General features: G+C 35.4%; 1 protein-coding gene and 1 non-coding gene across 2 annotated transcripts in view; one reads left to right on the forward strand and one right to left on the reverse strand.

Annotated features, from left to right (window-relative positions):
• AGMO (alkylglycerol monooxygenase) overlaps window positions 1–23476 on the forward strand; it is a 331345-nt gene that overhangs the window by 12602 nt on the left and 295267 nt on the right. The gene's annotated exons all lie outside the window — the stretch shown is intronic.
• On the reverse strand, window positions 22200–22306 carry LOC133097087 (U6 spliceosomal RNA). The gene has a single exon (XR_009701961.1). It is a non-coding gene; the product is annotated as a U6 spliceosomal RNA (small nuclear RNA).

A 23476-nucleotide genomic window follows, 5' to 3' on the forward strand; every position in this document is an offset into this window, starting at 1 on the left:
AGGAACCAACAGAATATTACCAAATATAAAACTTTAAAAAATATGTTGATTGTAACTGCTCTCAGGGAATAGCAATAAAGTAAAATAATACATTAAAAACATGGAATAAAGGCTGTTTAAAGTATGCTTCCCATTAGAAAATTTTGAACCAAGTCCAGTAAAGGCAGGCATTAAAAAAATCTGAAAACCTTCTGGAAAAACACTCACCACTTTCAGGCTATGAAGCTTACTCATAAGTTCAAAGACTCTTGACTTGTGATGGAAAGCTAGTTGGAAAAAAATGATATCTCACTGTGCAAATATATAATATAGTTACAGACTATATTCCCCACACTGTACATTTCATACACATGGCTCATTTATTTGAATCTGGAAGTTTGTACCTCTTAATCTCCTTCACCTACTTCTTTCCTCCCCACCACCCCCATCCCCTCACAACTACCTGTTTGTTCTCTGTATCTATAACTCTGTTTCTGTTTTGTTATATTTGTTTATTTGTTTTGTTTTTTTAGATTTCACATATAAGTGAAATAATACAGTATTTGCCTTTCTCTGTCTGACTTATTTCACTTAGCATAATACCCTCTAGGTCCATCCATGTTGTCACAAATTGCAAGATTTCATTCTTTTTCTTATGGCTGAGTAATATTCCATTATGTATGTATATACCAACTCTTCTTTATCCATTCATCTATTGATGGGTGTTTAAGTTTCTTCCATTTCTTGGCTATTATAAATTATGTTGCAATGAACATAGAGATGCATATATCTTTTCTAAGTACTGTTTTTGTTTTCTTCGGATAAGTACCCAGGTGTGGAATTGCTGGATTGTATGGTAGTTTTATTTTTAATTTTTTGAGGAATCTCCATGTTGTTTTCCATATTGGCTGTACCAATTTACATTCCTGCCAACCGTGCACAAGGGTTCCTCTTTTTTCACATCTTAGATAACACTCCTTATTTGTTGTATTTTTGATAATAGGCATTCTGACTGGTATGAGATGATATCTCATTGTGGTTTTGATTTGCATTTTCCTTGATTACTGATGTTGAACATCTTTTCATGTACCTGTTGAACATCTATATGTCTTGTCTGGAAAATGTTTATTACAGTATTCTGCCAATTTTAAAATCAGGTTGCTTGTTTTTTTGATGTTGAGTTTCTATGAGTTCTTTGTATATTTTGGATATTAACACCTTATCAAATATATCATTTGTAAATATCTTCTTCCATTCATTGGTGGCCTTTTCATTTTGTTGATAGTTTCTTCTGCTGTGCAAAAGCTTTTTAGTTTGACGTAGTCCCATTTATTTATTTTTGTTTTTGTTTCCCTTGACTGAGGAGACACATTCAAAAAAAATTTTTACTAAGACTGATGTCAAAGACAGTATTGCCTATGTTTTCTAGAATTTTTATGGTTTCAGGTCTTACATTTAAGTCTTTAATCCATTTGGAATTTATTTTTGTGCATGGTGTGTGAGAGTAGTTCAGTTTGATTCTTCTGCATATATCTGTCCATTTTTCCCAGCACCATCTATTGAAGAGGCTATCTTTTCCCCATTGTATAATCTTGCCTCCTTTGTTGTAGACTAATTGCCCATATAAGTGTGGGTTCATTTCTGGGATCTCTATTCTCCTCCATTGATCTGTGTATCTCTTTTTGTGCCAGTACCATACTGTTTAGATGACTGTACCTTTGTAGTGTAGTTTGAAATCATGGTGTGTGATACCTCCAGCTTTGTTCTTCTTTCTTAATATTGTTTTGGCTGTTCAGGGTGTTTTGTGTTTCCATACAAATTTGTCTCGTTTGTGCCAAATATTTTTGCTCAAAAGGAGAATTTGAAAAAGTTTCTCTTACTAAAGGCATATGATGCATTAGTAAATAACATCTATGAGCAAAGCCATTTTAGACCACAAAAGGCCAAATCAAGTGGAATCTATCCTCTTTCACTTATTAAACAAGTGTAACTGTGACTGAATTTAGTGTCATAATATTAAAACATACAATAAAAGAGACTAAGCATGGTGAAGTACTAGGAAAATACTCTAAGTGAAAATTCCAGCAAGAATCATTAATTAACTTAGAGACTTCTTTCTATGATTATAATCTTTTCATTCATGCATCCACTCATTCATGCATTAACTTTTTCAACAAATATTTAATGACCATCTATCTTATATGAACCCTATATTAGGCATCAGAGGTAGCTTGGATAATAACATATCTGAACACCAGTTGTTCATTTTATTATGGGTAAAAGATATTAACAATTAACTACAATAATGATAGGAGAAGTGCAAAGATGATTTTGCAGTGAATTCTTAAAATTCACAAAAGAAACTTTGCCCTTCTCATTGGCATTAGTTATTAAGTTTCCAAACTTCTGAATATGCTGATTAACCTTTCTCAAAGTGGTTACATAAAAACCAAATGGAATTATGTTAAAAACTCATATTCCTTCAGACCCCAGGGAATACTCACTGGAGTGAGGTCTCATGGCGTTCCTCACCTCAGCACCAAGACCCAGCTCTACCCAATAGCCTACAAACCCCAGTGTTGGAAGCCTCAGGCCAAACAACCAGTAAGACAGGAACACAATCCCATTCATAAAAAAAAAAAAAAAATGAGATGGCAAAAAAATATGTCACAGATGAAGGAGCAAGGTAAAAACCTACAAGACCAAACAAATGAAGAGAAAATACACAATCTACCTGAAAAAATTCAGAGTAATGATAGTGAAGATGATCCAGAATCTCAGAAATAGAATGGAGGCATGGGTTAAGAAAATACAAGAAATGTTTAACAAAGATCTAGAAGAACTAAAGAACAAACGAACAGAGATGAACAACATAATAACTGAAATGAAAAATACACTAGAAGGAATCAATAACAGAATAACTGAGGCAGAAGAATGAATAAGTGAGCTGGAAGACAAAACGGTGGAAATAACTGCCGAGGAACAGAATAAAGAAAAATAGACTGAAAAGAATTGAATACAATCTCAGAGACCTCTGGGACAACACTAAACACACCAACATTTGAATTATAGGGGTCCCAGAAGAAGAAGAGAAAAAGAAAGGGTCTGAGAAAATATTTGAAGAGATTATAGTTGAAAACTTCCTTAACATGGGAAAAGAAATAGTCACCCAAGTCCAGGAAGCACAGAGAGTCCCATACAGGATAAACCCTAGGAAAAACACACCAAGACACATATTAATCAAACAAACAAAAATTAAATTCAAAGAAAAAATATTAAAAGCAGCAAGGGAAAAACAAAAAATAACATACAAAGGAATCCCCATAGGGTATCAGCTGATTTTTCAGTAAAAACTCTGCAGGCCAGAAGGGAGTGGCAGGATATACTTAAAGTGATGAAAGAGAAAAACCTACAACCAAGATTACTCTACCCAGCAATGATCTCATTCAAATTCGATGGAAAAGTCAAAAGCTTTTCAGAAAAGCAAAAGCTAAGAGAATTCAGCACCACCAAACCAGCTTTACAACAAATGCTAAAGAAACTTCCCTAACTGGGAAACACAAAAGAAGAAAAAGACCCACAAAACCAAACCCAAAACAATTAAGAAAATGGTAATAGGAACATACATATTGATAATAACCTTGAATGTAAATGGATTAAATGCCCCAACCAAAAGACACAGACTGGCTGAATGGATACAAAAACAAGACCCATATATATGCTGTCTACAAGAGACCCACTTCAGACCTAGGGACACATGAAGATTGAAAGTGAAGGGATGGAAAAAAATATTCCATGCCAATGGAAATCAAAGGAAGCTGGAGTAGCAATTCTCATATCAGATAAAATAGACTTTAAAATAAAAACTGTTACAAGAGATAAGGAAGGACACTACATAATGATCAAAGGATCAATCCAAGAAGAAGATATAACAATTATAAATGTTTGTGCAGCCAACATAGGAGCACCTCAATACATAAGGCAAATGCTAACAACCATGAAAGGAGAAATCGACAGTAACACAATAATAGTAGGGAACTTTAACACCCCACTTACACCAATGGACAGATCATCCAAGCAGAATATAAATAAGGAAACACAAGCTTTAAATGGCACAATAGACCAGATAGATCTAATTGATATTTATAGAACATTCCACCCAAAAGTGACAGAATACACTTTCTTCTCAAGTGCACATGGAACATTCTCCAGGATAGATCACATCTTGGGTAACAAATCAAACCTTGGAAAATTTAAGAAAATTGAAATCATATCAAGCGTCTTTTCTGACCACAACGCTATGAGATTGGAAATCAATTACAGGAAAAGAACTGTAAAAAACACAAATACATGGAGGCTAAACAGTGCACTATTAAATAACCAAGAGAACACAGAAGAAATCAAAGAAGAAAGAAAAAGATACATAGAAACAAATAACAATGAAAACACGGCGACCCAAAACCTATGGGACACAGCAAAAACAGTTCTAAGAGGGAAGTTTATAGCATTTCAATCTCACCTCAAAAACCAAGAAAAATCTCAAATTAACTATCTAACCCTACACCAAAAACAACTAGAGAAATAAGAACAAAGAAAACCCAAAGTCAGAGGAAGGAAAGAAATAATGAAGATCAGAGCAGAAATAAATAAAATGGAAATGAAGAAAACAATAGCAAAGATCAATAAAACTAAAAGTTTGTTCTTTGAGAAGGTAAACAAAATTGATAAACCCTTAGCCAGATTCATCAAGAAAAAAAGGGAGAGGATGCAAATCAATAAAATTAGAAATGAAAAAGGAGCAATCACAACTGACACTACAGAAATACAAAAGATTATAAGAGACTACTACAAACAACTATATGCCAAGAAAATGGACAACCACGAAGAAATGGACAGATTCTTGGAAAGTTACAATTTTCCAAGACTGAACCAGGAAGAATTAGAAAATATAAACAGACCTATCACAGGTAATGAAATTGAAACCATAATTAAAAATCTTCCAACAAACAAAAGTCCAGGATGATGGCATCAGAGGCGAATTCTATCATTTAGAGAAGAGCTAACACCCATCCTTCTCAAACTCTTCCAAAAATTGCAGAGGGAGAAACACTCCCAAATTCATTCTGCAAAGCCACCTTCACCCTGATACCAAAACCAGGAAAATATATCACAAAAAAAGAAAATTATAGACCAATATCACTGATGAACATAGATGCAAAAATCCTCAACAAAATACTAGCAAACGGAATTCAACAGCACATTAAAAGGATCATACACCATGATCAAGTGGGATTTATCCCAGGGATGCAAGAATTCTTCAATTTACACAAATCAATCAATGTGATACACCACATTAACAAATTAAGGAATAAAAACCATATGATCATCTCAATAGGTGCAGAAAAAGCTTTTGACAAAATTCAACACCCACTTATGATAAAAACTCTCCAGAAAATGGGCACAGAGGGAACCTACCTCAACATAATAAAGGCTGTATATGACAAACCCACAGCAAGCATCATACTCAATGGTGAAAAACTAAAAGCACTTCCACTAACATCAGGAACAAGACAAGGATGTCCACTCTCACCACTCATATTCAACATAGTTTTGGAAGTCCTAGCCACAGCAATCAGAGAAGAAAAAGAAATAAAAGGAATACAAATTGGAAAAGAAGAAGTAAAACTGTCACTGTTTGCCAATGACATGATACTATACATAGAAAATCCTAAAGATGCCACCAGAAAACTATTGGAACTAATCAATGAATTTGGTAAGGTTGCAGGATACAAAATTAATACACAGAAATCTCTGGCATTCCTATACACCAACAAGGAAAAATCTGAAAGAGAAATTAAAGAAACACTCCCATTTACCATTGCAACAAAAGGAATAAAATACCTAGGAATAAACCTGCCTAAGGAGGTGAAAGACTTGTACTTACAAAACTATGAAACACTGATGAAAGAAATCAATGATGACATAAACAGATGGAGAAATATACCATGTTCTTGGATTGGAAGAATCAACATTGTGAAAATGACTATACTACCCAAAGCAATCTACAGATTCAATGCAATCCCTATCAAACTACCAATGGCATTTATCACAGAACTAGAACAAAACATTTTACAATTTGTATGGAAATGCAAAAGACCCCGAAAAGCCAAAGCAATCTTGAGAAAGAAAAACGGAGTTGGAGGAATCAGGCTCCCTGACTTCAAACTATACCACAAAGCTACAGTAATCAAGAGAATATGGTACTGGCACAAAAACAGAAATATAGATCAATGGTACAAGATACAATGCCCAGAGATAAACCCACGCACATATGGGCACCTAATTTACGACAAAGGAGGCAAGAACATACAATGGAGAAAAGATAGCCTCTTCAATAAGTGGTGCTGGGAAAACTGGACAGCTACATGTGAAAGAAAGAAAGTAGAACACTCCCTAACACCATACACAAAAATAAACTCCAAATGGATTAAAGACTTAAATGTAAGACCAGACACTATAAAACTCTTAAAGGAAAACACAGGAAAAACACTCTTTGACATAAACCATAGCAAGATCTTTTTTGACCTGCCTCCTAGAGTAACGGAAATAAAAACAAAAATAAACAAATGGGACTTAATTAAAGTTAAAAGCTTTTGCACAGCAAAGGAAACCATAAACAAGACAAAAAGACAACCCTCAGAATGGGAGAAAATATTTGCAAATGAAAATACAGACAAAGGATAATCTCCAAAATATACCAACAGCTCATGGAGCTCAATATCAAAAAAACAAACAATCCAGTTAAAAAATGGGCAGAAGACCTAAATAGACATTTCACCAAGGAGGACATACAGATGGCCAAGAGGCACATGAAAACTGCTCAACATCACTAATTATTAGAGCAATGCAAATCAAAGCTACAATGAGGTATCACCTCACCCCAATCAGAATGGCCATTATCAAAAAATATAGAAACAATAAATGCTAGAAAGGGTGTGGTGAAAAGTGAACCCTCCTGCACTGTTGGTGGGAATGTAAATTGATACAAGCACTATGCAAAACAGTCTGGAGGTTCCTTATAAAACTAAAAATAGAACTACCATATGACCCAGCAATCCCACTACTGGGCATATGCCCTGAGAAAACCATAATTCCAAAAGAGACATGTACCACAATGTTCATTGCAGCAGTATTTACAATAGCCAGGACATGGAAGCAACCTAAATGTCCATCGATAGATGAATGGATAAAGAAGATGTGGCACATATATACAATGGAATATTATTCAGCCATAAAAAGAAACGAAACTGACTTATTTGTAGTGAGGTGGATGGACCTAGAGTCTGTCATACAGAGTGAAGTAAGTCAAAAAGAGAAAAACAAATACCGTGTGCTAACACATATATATGGAATCTAAAAAAAAAAAAAAAATGGTACTGATAAACCTAGTTGCAGGGCAGGAATAAACTGATAGACATAGAAATTGGACTTGAGGACATGGGATGGGAGGGTGAAGCTGGGGCGAAGTGAGAGTAGCATCGACATATACACACTACCGAATGTCAAATAGTTGGCTGGTGGGAAGCAGCAGCATAGCACAGGAAGATTGGCTCGGTGCTTTGTGATGACCTAGAGGAGTAGAAGAGGGAGGATGGGAGGGAGGCTCAAGAGGGAGGGGATATGGGGACATGCATGTGCACATGGCTGATTTGCTTTGTTGTGCAATAGAAACTAACACAGTATTGTGAAGTAATTATACTCCAATAAAGATCTATTAAAAAAGAAAACTCATATTCCTGAAATGATGATGCTAGTAATAGTATTAATGTTAATGCTAATAACTAAAAATCAACTATTATTGAAAGCCATTGGAGAAGCAACAAGTATAGTGGTAGAAAAACGTAGATTTTGAAGCCAGAATATTGGAAGACTAAATATTCTCAAGATGTCAATTCTATCCAACTTGCTCCGTATATTCAATTTACTCCCAATCAAAATCTTAGCAAGTTACTTTGTGGATATTGACAAATTGATTCTAAAGTTTATATGGAGAGGCAAAAGACTAGCCAATACAGAATATAGAAGAAGAAAAGAATAGCCAACAAAATATTGGCAGAGAAGAACAAAGTTGGAAGACTGACACTACCCTACTTCAAGACTTATTATGAAGCTATAGTGGTCAAGAGAGTGTGGTATTGACAAAAGAAAGACAAATAGATCAATGGAACAGATTAGAGACCCCCAAATAGATCCACATAGTTATGGTCAACTGACCTTCAACAAAAGAGCAAAGGCAATGCAATGAAGCAGAGTCTTTTCAAAAAATAGTGCTGGAACAACTGGACATCTACATGTAAAAAAATGATTCTGAATACAGACCTAACAGCCCTTCACAAAAGTTAACTCAAAATGGACCGCAGACCTAAATAGCAAACAAAACTATAAAACTCTTTGAAGGTAACATAGCAGTAAACCTATAAGATTTTGGGTGTTGAGATGACTTTTCAGGTACAACAACAAAGGCATGAGCCATGAAAAAATTGGTAAGCTGGACTTCATTAAAGTTAAAAACTTCTGCTCTGTGAAAGACAATGTCAAGAGGATGAGAAGATAAGCCAGATGGGAGAAAGTATTTGCAAAATACACATCTGATAATGGACTGTTATCTAAAATATACAAAGAACTATTACAGACAACCTCTGTAAGTAGATTATAAGGAATGATCCCTGGAGCTAAACTGCCTAGGGTCAGACCTTGGCTCTGCTATTTACTGTGTACTATTGAGCAAGTTATACCTCTTCTTATTTTTCCTTATTTGTAAGACGCAAATAACAATAGTGTAACCCACATAAGATCATTGTGAGGTTTAAATGAATTGCAATTGAGAAAACACTTAGGGCAGAGACTGATACATAATTAAGTAAAAAAAAAAAAAATTAACTATTACGTTGTCAGGTCTCTCTGTTCATATGTTATATATAATAATATTATGAAAATTATCATCTTTTCCTTAAATGAAACTTAAATATATTAGTTGTTAAAATAATTATCTTTCTCAAAATGCATAATTAAGTTTACTTATCCTCATACAAACTCAATTTTTTCTTATTGTTACCTGGAGGTAATAATAATACTTCATGAAAGATCTTGTAAAGATGTCCTATATATTTGTATCATTGGGTATATGTAGAAATGTATTATATAATATATACTAAAGCTAGAGAATTCTGATTATATCAAACAGGTCATGTGGATTTTGATTTATCAATTTTAACGAAATCATCTCTGTGTTTAATAAGGTGCATATATTGGAAAATGAACATTTCAGGCCTCACCGCCAGGTCAGATATATAGACAATAGGGAACACTGAAAGACTGTGTTTTAGGCTTCCACTCATACAGACATGATATTAACAGTCTTTTCCTAGATGAATAGTTGTCAAATACAATAATAAAATTACAGTATCCTTTGCTTTTAAAATTGTTTCTTTCCTAAAGTGAATGTCATATAATTTGAAATTTTTTTGGTAGGTCAAACTTATTCATACTCTTTTTTCCTTCAAACATCATTGTTTTTACCTTGTTCTTTTGGAAGAAACAAAATCTATTAGAATTTATAAATTTTATCTATATTTTAAAGTTTCTTTTGTTGCCTTCTCAGCTTAATTAAATATTAATTTGTCAAAAGTTTTTTCCTTAGAGATTGAAATCTCTTTTCCAGGACCTAGAAAATGACTTGAAAAAAATCACTAAAACAGATTTGTTCTTTCTTCTCTTACACTAATAGGTAATTTGACTTTGTCCTTTTTCTTACAATTTGAAGCCTCATATTTCGTAGAATGCTTTCCAAAATGTAATTTTGTGTTATGGGCATTTCTAAAGTATGTGTTTGAATTTTTTCCCCTCTCCAAATTCACACAAATCTTGATAATGCAAAAAAACTCCCACAACTGTAGGTTTTTGCAGTATGTAGCTTGTGCTGCATCATTTTTTTAAAACAAATGTTCAGTGCCAGCTCTATGCCTTCGAGCTGTTTGAAGTACTGAAGGGGACACGTCCTCTAATGTGAAGTGCTTATACCATGAGTTAAACAAACGGTACAGACAAGTCCCAGAAAAATGCACCAGATGTGCAGGTGGTAGTTAAATCAATAAGAAATTTTATTTCATTGTATTAGATTTCATTAGCAGTACTCCCTTCTTCTTTAGAAATTTTGAAATATAGTGGGAAAATATGTCATTATGCAGAATTTTAAGGGCTCCATCATGGTGATAATATTGCTTCAGGAAAAAAAATAACTCAAAGTTAAAGAATAGAGTGACCTGCACTTAAAGCGAAAAGCCACATGAGTCAGAAGTATTGATAGAAAGCAAAGAAAGCAAATGAGTTTGAGTAGAAGATATTTAGTGCAGGCAGTTACATATAAATCATATTTATAACAGTAATCTATAATTTAAAAAATTTACTAAAAAGAAACAGTGTAAGCAATCATATAATTTAAGAATAAAGCCAGATAATGGTTATATAGGCACATTGTTATCATCATAGCTTATTTTTTAGACTAGATAAAGATCAGTAGAAAACTGGGATATGAAAAAGGATAGATATAATTATTAATGTCAAGAAAAGAGGTTGATTACTATTTTATGAAAATGGAGATGAATAAGAATATTGCAATGTAAAGAAATACGTAGCCACAGTATAACATGAACTTCTTGGAAGGATGATACATATTTCCTTAGATCCTAAGTACCCACCATCTTTTTAGTGACTCTAAATGCGTACTTCAGCATATACACAGATCAAAAACTTCAGCAGGGAGAACTAAAAGATACCACTCTGAGTGGTTTTGCCAAAAGTTTGTGAGTGAAGGGTGAGCACTGAACTTCACTAAAATTTAAATGTAAGTAGGATGTTCTACGGGTGGCAGGAAGTCTTCTTGCCATTTTTAAATCCTATGGGACTCCAGAGTTTGAATCTTCTGCACTTGAATTAAGTATAGTAAACAAAAATATTTGTGAATATATTAAGACCAGATAAGTACCAGACCTAATAGGACGAGAAGTCGTCCTATTAGGCATTGAAAACCTGTCACTTTATGAAATAATATTAATACTGCCTAACATTTACTGAGTTCTTTCTCAGTGTTTCTAAGTGCTTCTTATACATTTTCATATTTAATTAAAACAACCAGGTGATGACTTCTATCACAACACTTTGACAAAAGAGGAAACTAAAACAAATATTGTTTAAGTAACTTGCCCAGCTCTCAGAGTTGACGTGCCACAGCCTGAATATTTTGATTGGGGGCCATTGATCTGAGTCTCTGGGCTTTGTTATTACTCTAGCCTCTTAATAAAATTAACTTTTAATTAAATAAAATATATACTAATATCACCATCTGTCCAATCTATTTATTTTAGATTGTTATTGACATATATAAATCCTCAAATATTTGGTAGGAAAGAAAATTTAAATTTAGTAATTTGGTTGTTAAAGTGTCAAAAAATTTATTGAAAATGAGAATTAAGCTCCAGTAGGATACATCGGGGCTTACCCTCTTTCTCTCCTCATACAATCAATATTATACTCATATTGTTGTCCTTTTAAGCCTAGAGCACAGTGTTTGTTAGCTGATTTGACTTGTGTTGTGATACTCTTTGTGGCTGCACGTTAGAATCACCTTGGAAGCTTTAAAAAACATATTCATACCTAGACTAGAAACGGAACCACTTAAATTAGAATCTCTGGGCAAGGGGCTTGGGCTTAGTTGTGTTTGTTGTTATTGTTGTTTTTAACATCTTTATTGGAGTGTAATTGCTATACAATGGTGTGTTAGTTTCTGCTGTATAACAGAGTGAATCAGCTATACATATATATATATCCCCATATTTCTTCCCTCTCGCGTCTCCCTCCCTCCCACCCTCCCTATCCCACCCCTCTAGGTGGTCACAAAGCACCGAGCTGATCTCCCTGTGCTATGCGGCTGCTTCCCACTAGCTATCAGTTTTACATTTGGTAGTGTATATATGTCCATGCCACTCTCTAGCATTTTGCTCTTAACTTTTCATATTTGCATTTCTATTCTCTTACACTGAAAATCTTGACTTGAAATAATATTAATGTATTTAATTATTTGCTATGTCATATAGTACATGGTTTTTTCCTTGATGAATTGAAAAATTTAACATTCTGAAGTGTGAGATCCTTATCTTTTGAAAGTACAAATCTTCTTCACTGGTGCTCAAGCTCCCTCCTTCTTATATTCAAATTGTATTTCCTTTGCCCCAAAATAGTGCTTGTTTTATAACTGTGTGGACCGTGCATGTCTGTTCTTTCAGATGAAGGCTTTGTTCTTTACTCTATAGAAGCAAATGTTAATGGAGCATATGCCCCTCGTCCTCCTGTGCTCCTTTCTCTAGAGCCAGAAGGAGTTCAGACTGCTTATTTTTATACTTACTGATACCCTGGGGAAAAAGGTAAAGGAGAGTTTATAAAACCTGGACAAAAGAAGGATGTAACTTTTTCAGTTCTCCCAAGGGCTGAATCTCAGCTGAAATAACTGACAGTTTTGAGACATACAGAAGGAAATGATGAGTTAGGCTAAATGTCCAGATGTGTGCACAACAGATGTATAAGGTTACATTTTAAGACAAGGAATGCAATACCTGTATTTTTAGAGAGGAAGTTGTAAATAGTAAATACATAACAACTATTAACCATAGTCTGACTCTTCAAGATTTTAAAGTAGCAAATACTTTTTTCATCTCTACAGTATTTAGCAGTGCTTAAAAAAAACTTTATATAAGTAAAACCATATCAGAAAGATCATAGATTGAATTAAATCAAATGGGGACTTAGAATATGATAATTCTTGCTTTATTATCTTTAATATGTGGTTGAACATTTTTGATGAATTTGTTTTTACCATGAAATAAAAGTATACTGTTTTTTTAAACCTTTACTCATCTATACCTACAAATTTCTTGCTCTTCTTTCTTAGACAGTACTAAACATCCTCAAAAACACCTTGCAAATATTCTGAGTTACCACAGGCTAGGGCAAACTGTTAAAGAAAAATAGCAAAATTACTTTGCTGCTTCTAAATCCTACAGAACAATGTCATCCTTTAGCAGTATATTTCTTAATTCTGTCTTATGAACTAGTATGAATAATATCTTAAAATATATAGTATGAAAAATGGAGTATTTTCTACCTGAGAAAGCTATTGTTCCTGTGTAGGATAGATACTGCCCTCATTCAAATATTCATTTATATATAGCAAAATATTCTTTTTGTTCTACATGGTTACCGTGCCTTGAATGCTTCTTAGAAGCCAGAACATACATCCATGGGAATGATGACAAAGCACATCCTAATTTGGGAATTTTAAAGGGCTCTGGGATTTGAAGTTGACACTTCTTTGGCTGAGTTCCAACACACAACTAGGGAGAAGAAAGAAGCCGTTTGGGTTCCGTGTGTCCCTAAATCTCATGTAGTTTTGGAGAGAACAATGATATCCAAAGTAAAAGTATGATAACTTGCTCAGATAATAGGAAGTTGCTTCGAAGTGAAATAGGTGACCTTTAATAATGAGAAATTTGTCAGTGGAAATTCACTAGAGAGTTGGACCAGGGTGAAATCTTGTAGTCGTCTCAGGAGCGTAAGCAGACAGAAAGTGATTCCTCACATTGGAAGAGAAATTTTAAAAGTCACAGCACTTCCTTTTGTAAATGCACCCAAGGGAGGAACTACCTCTCTGGCGTTTAACTTCCTCCTGTTATAGACAGCTGGTGGAAGGAAGAGAGGAGGAAACCACAGAAAGAGGAGTTCAACCCTGGATAAGGTGTTCAAGCATCACAGAGCTCATCAGTGTCTTCCCTCTCCCAGAACAGCCTCCCAATGCTAACAGAGATGTTGCTTCCCTCCTTCCCTTATTTGTGTTGACCTATCTCTGGAAACGTGTCCACACTTTAATCAATACCTCTAAAAGCCATAAGAGAGAGATGTTGGAAAGCAGGGTTAATTTAGTTATTCTCATGAAATGTACCACTAAAACTGTTTCTTTTCTTCCCTCACTGACATTAAGAAGTAATGCGTATGACAATTCTTTTATCAAGATGTAAAAGCATTTTCATATACTCATATACTCTTCTAAGACATTCATTTACTTCCTTTCTTAGTTTTCAGATGCCCTTCATTGTCAGACAATTTCATACAGAGGATAAGAGGAGAGGTTATTTATGTATTTATTTTTTAATTGAAGTATAGTTGATTTACAATGCTGTGTTAGTTTCTGGTGTACAGCAAGTGATTCAGTTATACATATGTGTGCTCATATATATATTCTTTTCCATTATGGTTTATTATAAGATATTGAATATAGTTCCCTGTGCTATACAGTAGGAGCTTGTTTATATATTTTATATATAGTAGTTTCTATCTGCTAATCCCAAACTCCTAATTTATCCCTCCCCACTCTTTCTCCTTTGGCAACCATAAATTTGTTTTCTATGCCTGTGAGTCTGTTTCTGTTTTGTAAATACGTTCATTTGTATCATTTTTTTTAGATTCCACATATAAGTGATTTCATATGATATTTGTCTTTCTTGTGTGACTTACTTTACTTATTATGATAATCTCTAGGTCCATCCATGTTGCTACAAATGGCATTATTTCATTTTTTTAATGGCTGAGTAATATTCCGTTGTATCAAGATACCACATCTTTTTTATCCATTCATCTGTCAATGGACATTTAGGTTGCTTCCATGTCTTGACTATTGTAAATAGTGCTGCTATGAGCATTGGGGTGCATGTATCTCTTTGAATTAGAGTTCTCTCTAGATATATGCCCAGGAGTGGGATTGCTGGATCATATGATAACTCTGTTTTAGTTAAGGAACCTCCATACTGTTCTCCATAGTGGCTGCACCAATTTACATTCCCACCAACAGCGTAGGAGGGTTCCCTTTTCTCCACATCCCCTCCAGCATTTATTATTTGTAGACTTTTTCATGATGGCCAGTCTGAATGGTGTGAGATGATACCTCATTGTAGTCTTGATTCGCATTTCTCTAATAATTAGCAACGTTGATCATCTTTTCATGTGAAGAGGAGAGGTTTTAAAGTCAGATTGACCTGATTTCAAATTCTGACTCCATCATCTATTAATTACTGTGACCTGGTACAAATTACTCGATTTTTCTGAGTCTCAATTTATTTTTTTGTAAAATGGGCATTAATATTATACACCTCTCAAAGTACTTTGAGGCTAAATGAAATAATTATGTGTTTGATGGCTGGCACACAGTACATACCTTATCCATGATACTTCTTGTAATTACTATATGGTAAGTATGTGATGACTATTTCAGGAATTCCAGAATTCCAGACTGTAAAAGGTAGTGCTAATTGACTGTAGTGCTTTGTCTCACTGATGCCATACAGTCTCCGAATCTTTTTTAGCAGAGTGCTCTAAACAAGTACTTCTAAGTATGAAACTTACATTCCATCACTTTCTGGGAATGGAATGTGAGAAATCAGAGCAGGAATCTTGTCTTACTCATCTTGGAAAATTCAACATCAATTACTAATTGGTATATCCTACATGTTTATAAATGCCTTCTGAATTAATATTCTAGATGAGTACTAGTCATTGTACTACTTTGCATTTACACTTTATCTTTTTTAAAAATTAAAATAATACCTTCCCTTACATCTTCTAGTCTTGAATTGCTTCAGGAGAAGCGGGGTAAGTAGGTTTAGTGAGCCAGGAATTTATGAGTTCCATTTTGGACATGTTGAAATTGGGGTATATGTTAGACTCTCAAGTGGAAATGTCAAGGAGGAAGTTTTATGTAAGACTGGTGTTCAGGGAGGAGGTCCAGGCTGGAAATATAAATGAGCACATCGTTAACATACTGATGGTATTTAAAACTATGGGAGAGATTGAGGTCCAAAGGATTAAATCTAGAAAGAGGGCTTCCCTGGTGGCGCAGTGGTTGAGAGTCTGCCTGCCAATGCAGGGGACACGGGTTCGAGCCCTGGTCTGGGAGGATCCCACATGCCGCGGAGCGACTAGGCCCGTGAGCCACAATTACTGAGCCTGCGCGTCTGGAGCCTGTGCTCCGCAACAGGAGAGGCCGCGATAGTGAGAGACCCGCGCACCGCGATGAAGAGAGGCCCCCACTTGCTGCAACTAGAGAAAGCCCTCGCACAGAAATGAAGACCCAACACAGCCATAAATAAATAAATAAACAAACAAACAAATAAACAAACAAACAAACAAACAAACAAATTAAAAAAAAAAATCTAGAAAGAGAAGATGCTCCAAAAGCTGAGCCCTGTGATGTTCCATTATTTGTGTTTGGCGCACAAGGGGGAACCAGCAAATTAGACTGGGAAGGCAGCAGAAAACTCACAGAAGAAATCGAAGAAAGTATGTATATCAAGGAGAAGGTCATGATGAACTGTATCAAGTACTGCTGAGAGATTCCTGTTTTAGGAATAGTAGGCCAGGTTGCTGGGACTAACTTTCTCTCTGAGGGCAACTAAAACTGCTGGGTGAAATATAAAAACTGTCTTAACAGCTTCAGAGACATGTCCAAATAGTGAGGAATGACCAGGTCACACACTGAAGACAGCAAGGACACCAAAATTAAGGTAACACTCCAATCCACTTTTATTGTGTGGGCTTCTGTTCGTTTTCTTTTCCTGAAGAAACAGCTGTTAAAATGAATGGTGATTTTTTTTTTTTAAACATCTTTATTGAAGTATAATTGCTTTACAATGGTGTGTTACTTTCTACTTTATAACAAAGTGAATCAGTTATACATATACATATGTTCCCATATCTCTTCCCTCTTGCATCTCCCTCCCTCCCACCCTCCCTATCCCACCCCTCTAGGTGGTCACAAAGCACCGAGCTTATCTCCCTGTGCTATGCGGCTGCTTCCCACTAGCTATCTATTTTACATTTGGTAGTGTATATATGTCCATGACACCCTCTCACCCTGTCACATCTCGCCCCTCCCCCTCCCCATATCCTCAAGTCCATTCTCTAGTAGGTCTGTGTCTTTATTCCCGTCTTGCCACTAGGTTCTTCATGACCTTATTTTTTTTCCCTTAGATTCCATATATATGTGTTAGCATACTGTATTTGTTTTTCTCTTTCTGACTTACTTCACTCTGTATGGCAGACTCTAACTCCATCCACCTCATTACAAATACCTCCATTTCATTTCTTTTTATGGCTGAGTAATATTCCATTGTATATATGTGCAACATCTTCTTTATCCATTCATCCGATGATGGACACCTAGGTTGCTTCCATGTCCTGGCTATTGTAAACAGAGCTGCAATGAATATTTTGGTACATGACTCTTTCTGAATTATGGTTTTCTCAGGGTATATGCCCAGTAGTGGGATTGCTGGGTCGTATGGTAGTTCTATTTTTAGTTTTTTAAGGAACCTCCATACTGTTCTCCATAGTGGCTGTATCAATTTACATTCCCACCAACAGTGCAAGAGTGTTCCCTTTTCTCCACACCCTCTCCAGCATTTATTGTTTGTAGATTTTTTGATGATGGCCATTCTGACCGGTGTGAGATGATACCTCATTGTAGTTTTGATTTGCATTTCTCTAATGATTAATGATGTTGAGCATTCTTTCATGTGTCTGTTGGCAATCTGTATATCTTCTTTGGAGAAATGTCTATTTAGGTCTTCTGCCCATTTTTGGATTGGGTTGTTTGTTTTTTTGTTATTGAGCTGCATGAGCTGCTTGTAAATCTTGGAGATTAATCCTTTGTCAGTTACTTCATTTGCAAATATTTTCTCCCATTCTGAGGGTTGTCTTTTGATCTTGTTTATGGTTTCCTTTGCTGTGCAAAAGCTTTTAAGTTTCATTAGGTCCCATTTGTTTATTTGTGTTTTTATTTCCATTTCTCTAGGAGCTGGGTCAAAAAGGATCTTGCTGTGATTTATGTCATAGAGTGTTCTGCCTATGTTTTCCTCTAAGAGTTTGATAGTGTCTGGCCTTACACTTAGGTCTTTAATCCATTTTGAGTTTATTTTTGTGTATGGTGTCAGGGAGTGTTCTAATTTCATACTTTTACATGTACCTGTCCAATTTTCCCAGCACCACTTATTGAAGAGGCTGTCTTTTCTCCACTGTATATGCTTGCCTCCTTTATCAAAGATAAGGTGACCATATGTGCGTGGGCTTATCTCTGGGCTTTCTGTCCTGTTCCATTGATCTATATTTCTGTTTTTGTGCCAGTACCAAACTGTCTTGATTACTGTAGCTTTGTAATATAGTCTGAAGTCAGGGAGCCTGATTCCTCCAGCTCCATTTTTCGTTCTCAAGATTGCTTTGGCTATTAGGGGTCTTTGGTGTTTCCATACAAATTGTGAAATTTTTTGTTCTAGTTCTGTGAAAAATGCCAGTGGTAGTTTGATAGGGATTGCATTGAATCTGTAGATTGCTTTGGGTAGCAGAGTCATTTTCACAATTTTGATTCTTCCAATCCAAGAACATGGTATATCTCTCCATCTATTTGTATCATCTTTAATTTCTTTCATCAGTGTCCTATAATTTTCTGCATACAGGTCTTTTGTCTCCTTAGGTAGGTTTATTCCTAGATATTTTATTCTTTTTGTTGCAATGGTAAATGGGAGTGTTTTCTTAATTTCACTTTCAGATTTTTCATCATTAGTATATAGGAATGCAAGAGATTTCTGTGCATTCATTTTGTATCCTGCTACTTTACCAAATTCATTGATTAGCTCTAGTAGTTTTCTGGTAGCATCTTTAGGATTCTCTATGTATAGTATCATGTCATCTGCAAACAGTGACAGCTTTACTTCTTCTTTTCCGATTTGGATTCCTTTTATTTCTTTTTCTTCTCTGATTGCTGTGGCTAACACTTCCAAAGCTATGTTGAATAATAGCGGTGAGAGTGGGCAACCTTGTCTTGTTCCTGATCTTAGTGGAAATGGTTTCAGTTTTTCACCATTGAGGACAATGTTGGCTGTGGGTTTGTCATATATGGCCTTTATTATGTTGAGGAAAGTTCCCTCTATGCCTACTTTCTGCAGGGCTTTTATCATAAATGGGTGTTGAATTTTGTCGAAAACTTTCTCTGCATCTATTGAGATGATCGTATGGTTTTTCTCCTTCAATTTGTTAATATGATGTATCACGTTGATTGATTTGCATATATTGAAGAATCCTTGCATTCCTGGAATAAACCCCACTTGATCATGGTGTATAATCCTTTTAATGTGCTGTTGGATTCTGTTTGCTAGTATTTTGTTGAGGATTTTCGCATCTATGTTCATCAGTGATATTGGTCTGTAGTTTTCTTTCTTTGTGACATCTTTGGTTTTGGTATCAGGGTGATGGTGGCCTCGTAGAATGAGTCGGGGAGTGTTCCTCCGTCTGCAATATTTTGGAAGAGTTTGAGAAGGATAGGTGTTAGCTCTTCTCTAAATGTTTGATAGAATTCGCCTGTGAAGCCATCTGGTCCTGGGCTTTTGTGTGTTGGAAGATTTTTAATCACAGTTTCAATTTCAGTGCTTGTGATTGGTCTGTTCATATTTTCTATTTCTTCCTGGTTCAGTCTCGGCAGGTTGTGCATTTCTAAGAATCTGTCCATTTCTTCCAGGTTGTCCATTTTATTGGCATAGAGTTGCTTGTAGTAATCTCTCATGATCGTTTGTATTTCTGCAGTGTCAGTGGTTACTTCTCCTTTTTCATTTCTAATTCTATTGATTTGAGTCTTCTCCCTTTTTCTCTTGATGAGTCTGGCTAATGGTTTATCAATTTTGTTTATCTTCTCAAAGAACCAGCTTTTAGTTTTATTGATCTTCGCTATTGTCTCCTTCATTTCTTTTTCATTTATTTCTGATCTGATCTTTATGATTTCTTTCCTTCTGCTAGCTTTGGGGTTTTTTTGTTCTTCTTTCTCTAATTGCTTTAGGTGCAAGGTTAGGTTGTTTATTCGAGATGTTTCCTGTTTCTTGATGTAGGCTTGTATTGCTATAAACTTCCCTCTTAGCACTGCTTTTGCTGCATCCCATAGGTTTTGGGTCGTCGTGTCTCCATTGTCATTTGTTTCTAGGTATTTTTTGATTTCCCCTTTGATTTCTTCAGTGATCACTTCGTTATTAAGTAGTGTATTGTGTAGCCTCCATGTGTTTGTATTTTTTACAGATCTTTTCCTGTAGTTGATATCTAGTCTCATAGCGTTGTGGTCGGAAAAGATACTTGATACGATTTCAATTTTTTAAAATTTACCAAGGCTTGATTTGTGACCCAAGATATGATCTATCCTGGAGAATGTTGCATGAGCACTTGAGAAAAATGTGTATTCTGTTGTTTTTGGGTGGAATGTCCTATAAATATCAATTAAGTCCATCTTGTTTAATGTATCATTTAAAGCTTGTGTTTCCTTATGTATTTTCATTTTGGATGATCTGTCCATTGGTGAAAGTGGGGTGTTAAAGTCCCCTACTATGATTGTGTTACTGTCGATTTCCCCTTTTATGGCTGTTAGTATTTGCCTTATGTATTGAGGTGCTCCTATGTTGGGTGCATAAATATTTACAATTGTTATATCTTCCTCTTGGATCGATCCCTTGATCATTATATAGTGTCCTTCTTTGTCTCTTGTAATAGTCTTTATTTTAAAGTCTATTTTGTCTGATATGAGAATTGCTACTCCAGCTCTCTTTTGATTTCCATTTGCATGGAATATCTTTTTCCATCCCCTCACTTTCAGTCTGTATGTGTCTCTAGGTCTGAAGTGGGTCTCTTGTAGACAGCATATATATGGGTCTTGTTTTTGTATCCATTCAGCCAGTCTGTGTCTTTTGGTGGGAGCATTTAATCCATTTACATTTAAGGTAATTATCGATATGTATGTTCCTATTCCCATTTTCTTAAATGTTTTGGGTTTGTTATTGTAGGTGTTTTCCTTCTCTTGTGTTTCTTGCCTAGAGAAGTTCCTTTAACATTTGTTGTAAAGCTGGTTTGGTGGTGCTGAACTCTCTCAGCTTTTGCTTGTCTGTAAAGGTTTTAATTTCTCCATCAAATCTGAATGAGATCCTTGCTGGGTAGAGTAATCTTGGTTGTAGGTTTTTCTCCTTCATCACTTTAAGTATATCCTGCCACTCCCTTCTGGCTTGCAGAGTTTCTGCTGAAAGATCAGCTGTTAACCTTATGGGGATGCCCTTGTGTGTTATTTGTTGTTTTTCCCTTGCTGCTTTTAATATGTTTTCTTTATATTTAATTTTGGATAGTTTGATTAATATGTGTCTTGGTGTGTTTCTCCTTGGATTTATCCTGTATGGGACTCTCTGTGCTTCCAGGACTTGATTAAATATTTCCTTTCCCATATTAGGGAAGTTTTCAACTATAATCTCTTCAAATATTTTCTCAGTCCCTTTCTTTTTCTCTTCTTCTTCTGGGACCCCTATAATTCGAATGTTGGTGTGTTTAATGTTGTCCCAGAGGTCTATGAGACTGTCCTCAGTTCTTTTCATTCTTTTTTCTTTATTCTGCTCTGCAGTAGTTATTTCCACCATTTTATCTTCCAGGTCACTTATCCGTTCTTCTTCCTCAGTTATTCTGCTATTGATCCCATCTAGAGTATTTTTAATTTCATTTATTGTGTTTTTCATCGTTGCTTGGTTCCTCTTTAGTTCTTCTACGTCCTTGTTAAATGTTTCTTGCATTTTGTCTATTCTATTTCCAAGATTTTGGATCATCTTTACTATCATTATTCTGAATTCTTTTTCAGGTAGACTACCTATTTCCTCTTCATTTGTTAGGTCTGGTGTGTTTTGACCCTGCTCCTTCATCTGCTGTGTGTTTTTCTGTCTTCTCATTTTGCTTATCTTACTGTGTTTGGGGTCTCCTTTTCACAGGCTGCAGGTTCGTAGTTCCCGTTGTTTTTGGTATCTGTCCCCAGTGGCTAAGGTTGGTTCAGTGGGTTGTGTAGGTTTCCTGGTGGAGGGAACTAGTGCCTGTGTTCTGGTGGATGAGGCTGGATCTTGTCTTTCTGGTGGGCACGTCCACGTCTGGTGGTGTGTTTTGGGGTGTCTGTGGCCTTATTATGATTTTAGGCAGCCTCTCTGTTAATGGATGGGGCTGTGTTCCTGTCTTGCTAGTTGTTTGGCATAGGGTGTCCAGCACTGTAGCTTGCTGGTCGTTGAAAAAATACGGAACGCTTCACGAATTTGTGTGTCATCCTTGTGCAGGGGCCATGCTAATCTTCTCTGTATCGTTCCAATTTTAGTATATGTGCTGCCGAAGCAAGCACATGAATGGTGATTTTTGTTGTCTTTGGGAACAAGGGGGTAGAGACCCCAAAGATGGGGACTCTATCAGTTAAGCTGAGACCTCAAGACGTAAGGGTCGAACAGACATAAACCCACCCATTCACTTACACTCCCACTAGAATGCGGGAGAAATTATCTGGTTGCTGGGAAAATAGAGGAAATAAAGAAAGATAAAACCAAAACTGATCCGTAAGAGTTTGTAAATCAAACACCAGCCCAAACATAATTATAGTCAAAATGTGCACTGCCAGGTTTATACAAGACATTTCAGGCCATGAATGTAGTTTAAAGTGGTGCTTCAGCTACCTGCCAACTAAAGCAAATGCCTCTGGAAAAATAGTGATGCTTATCCATACCTCAGTTATTTTTTCAACTTTTCAACAGCAATGACCAGCACATATCACAGAAAATCAGGCACACAAGGAAACAAGCAATTATATTTGACAACCAGCAAAAACAGCAGACAAATGAAACTCACTTGCAGAGATTTCAGACACCAATAGTATCAGATGCAGATTTTAGCAAGTACACTTATTATGTTTAAAGAGATTTTTTAAACCTTGCAAATAAATAGACATATTTGGAAAACAATTTTAAGTGGCATTGCAAATTTGCAAAAATAAATAGAATTTCTAGAAATGAAAAATACAAATTTGAAATTAAAAACTGTGTACTCAGATTTGATAATAGAATGTATGAAGCAGAAGAGAATATTTTTCAGTAGTAGAGCAAAAGAAACTGTAAAGAATGTAGCCTAGAGAAAAAAAAAGGGGTGAAAATCGTGGAAGAAAGGATATAAAAAAGAATAGAGTGAAGTCTCATGTACGTTGAAGAGGACCATTTCTCTAAAACTTCATAGTTCCTGGAGCTAATCCTAACATTACTTCAAAAATTTTCTAAATAAATGAAAATGTTATTGAAATGGAAAAAGCCTTAGAAAATACTGTCTGAAGACACTGACCTATAAATTACTGACCCCGAATAATCAGTTTTATTAAATGTGTAGGCAAAACTCTCATTTACATATTTCTCAGTTGAAAAAGAAATATCAAATTTCATCATAAGTGAATTTTAATGAGGGAAATCAATGTTATTTGCTGAAGTTATTTTTAAAGACAATACAAGAGATTAGTAAATTCAAAAAACATTAA

This window comes from Eubalaena glacialis, chromosome 8, assembly GCF_028564815.1.
Source record: "Eubalaena glacialis isolate mEubGla1 chromosome 8, mEubGla1.1.hap2.+ XY, whole genome shotgun sequence".
NCBI classification, from domain to species: domain Eukaryota; kingdom Metazoa; phylum Chordata; class Mammalia; order Artiodactyla; family Balaenidae; genus Eubalaena; species Eubalaena glacialis.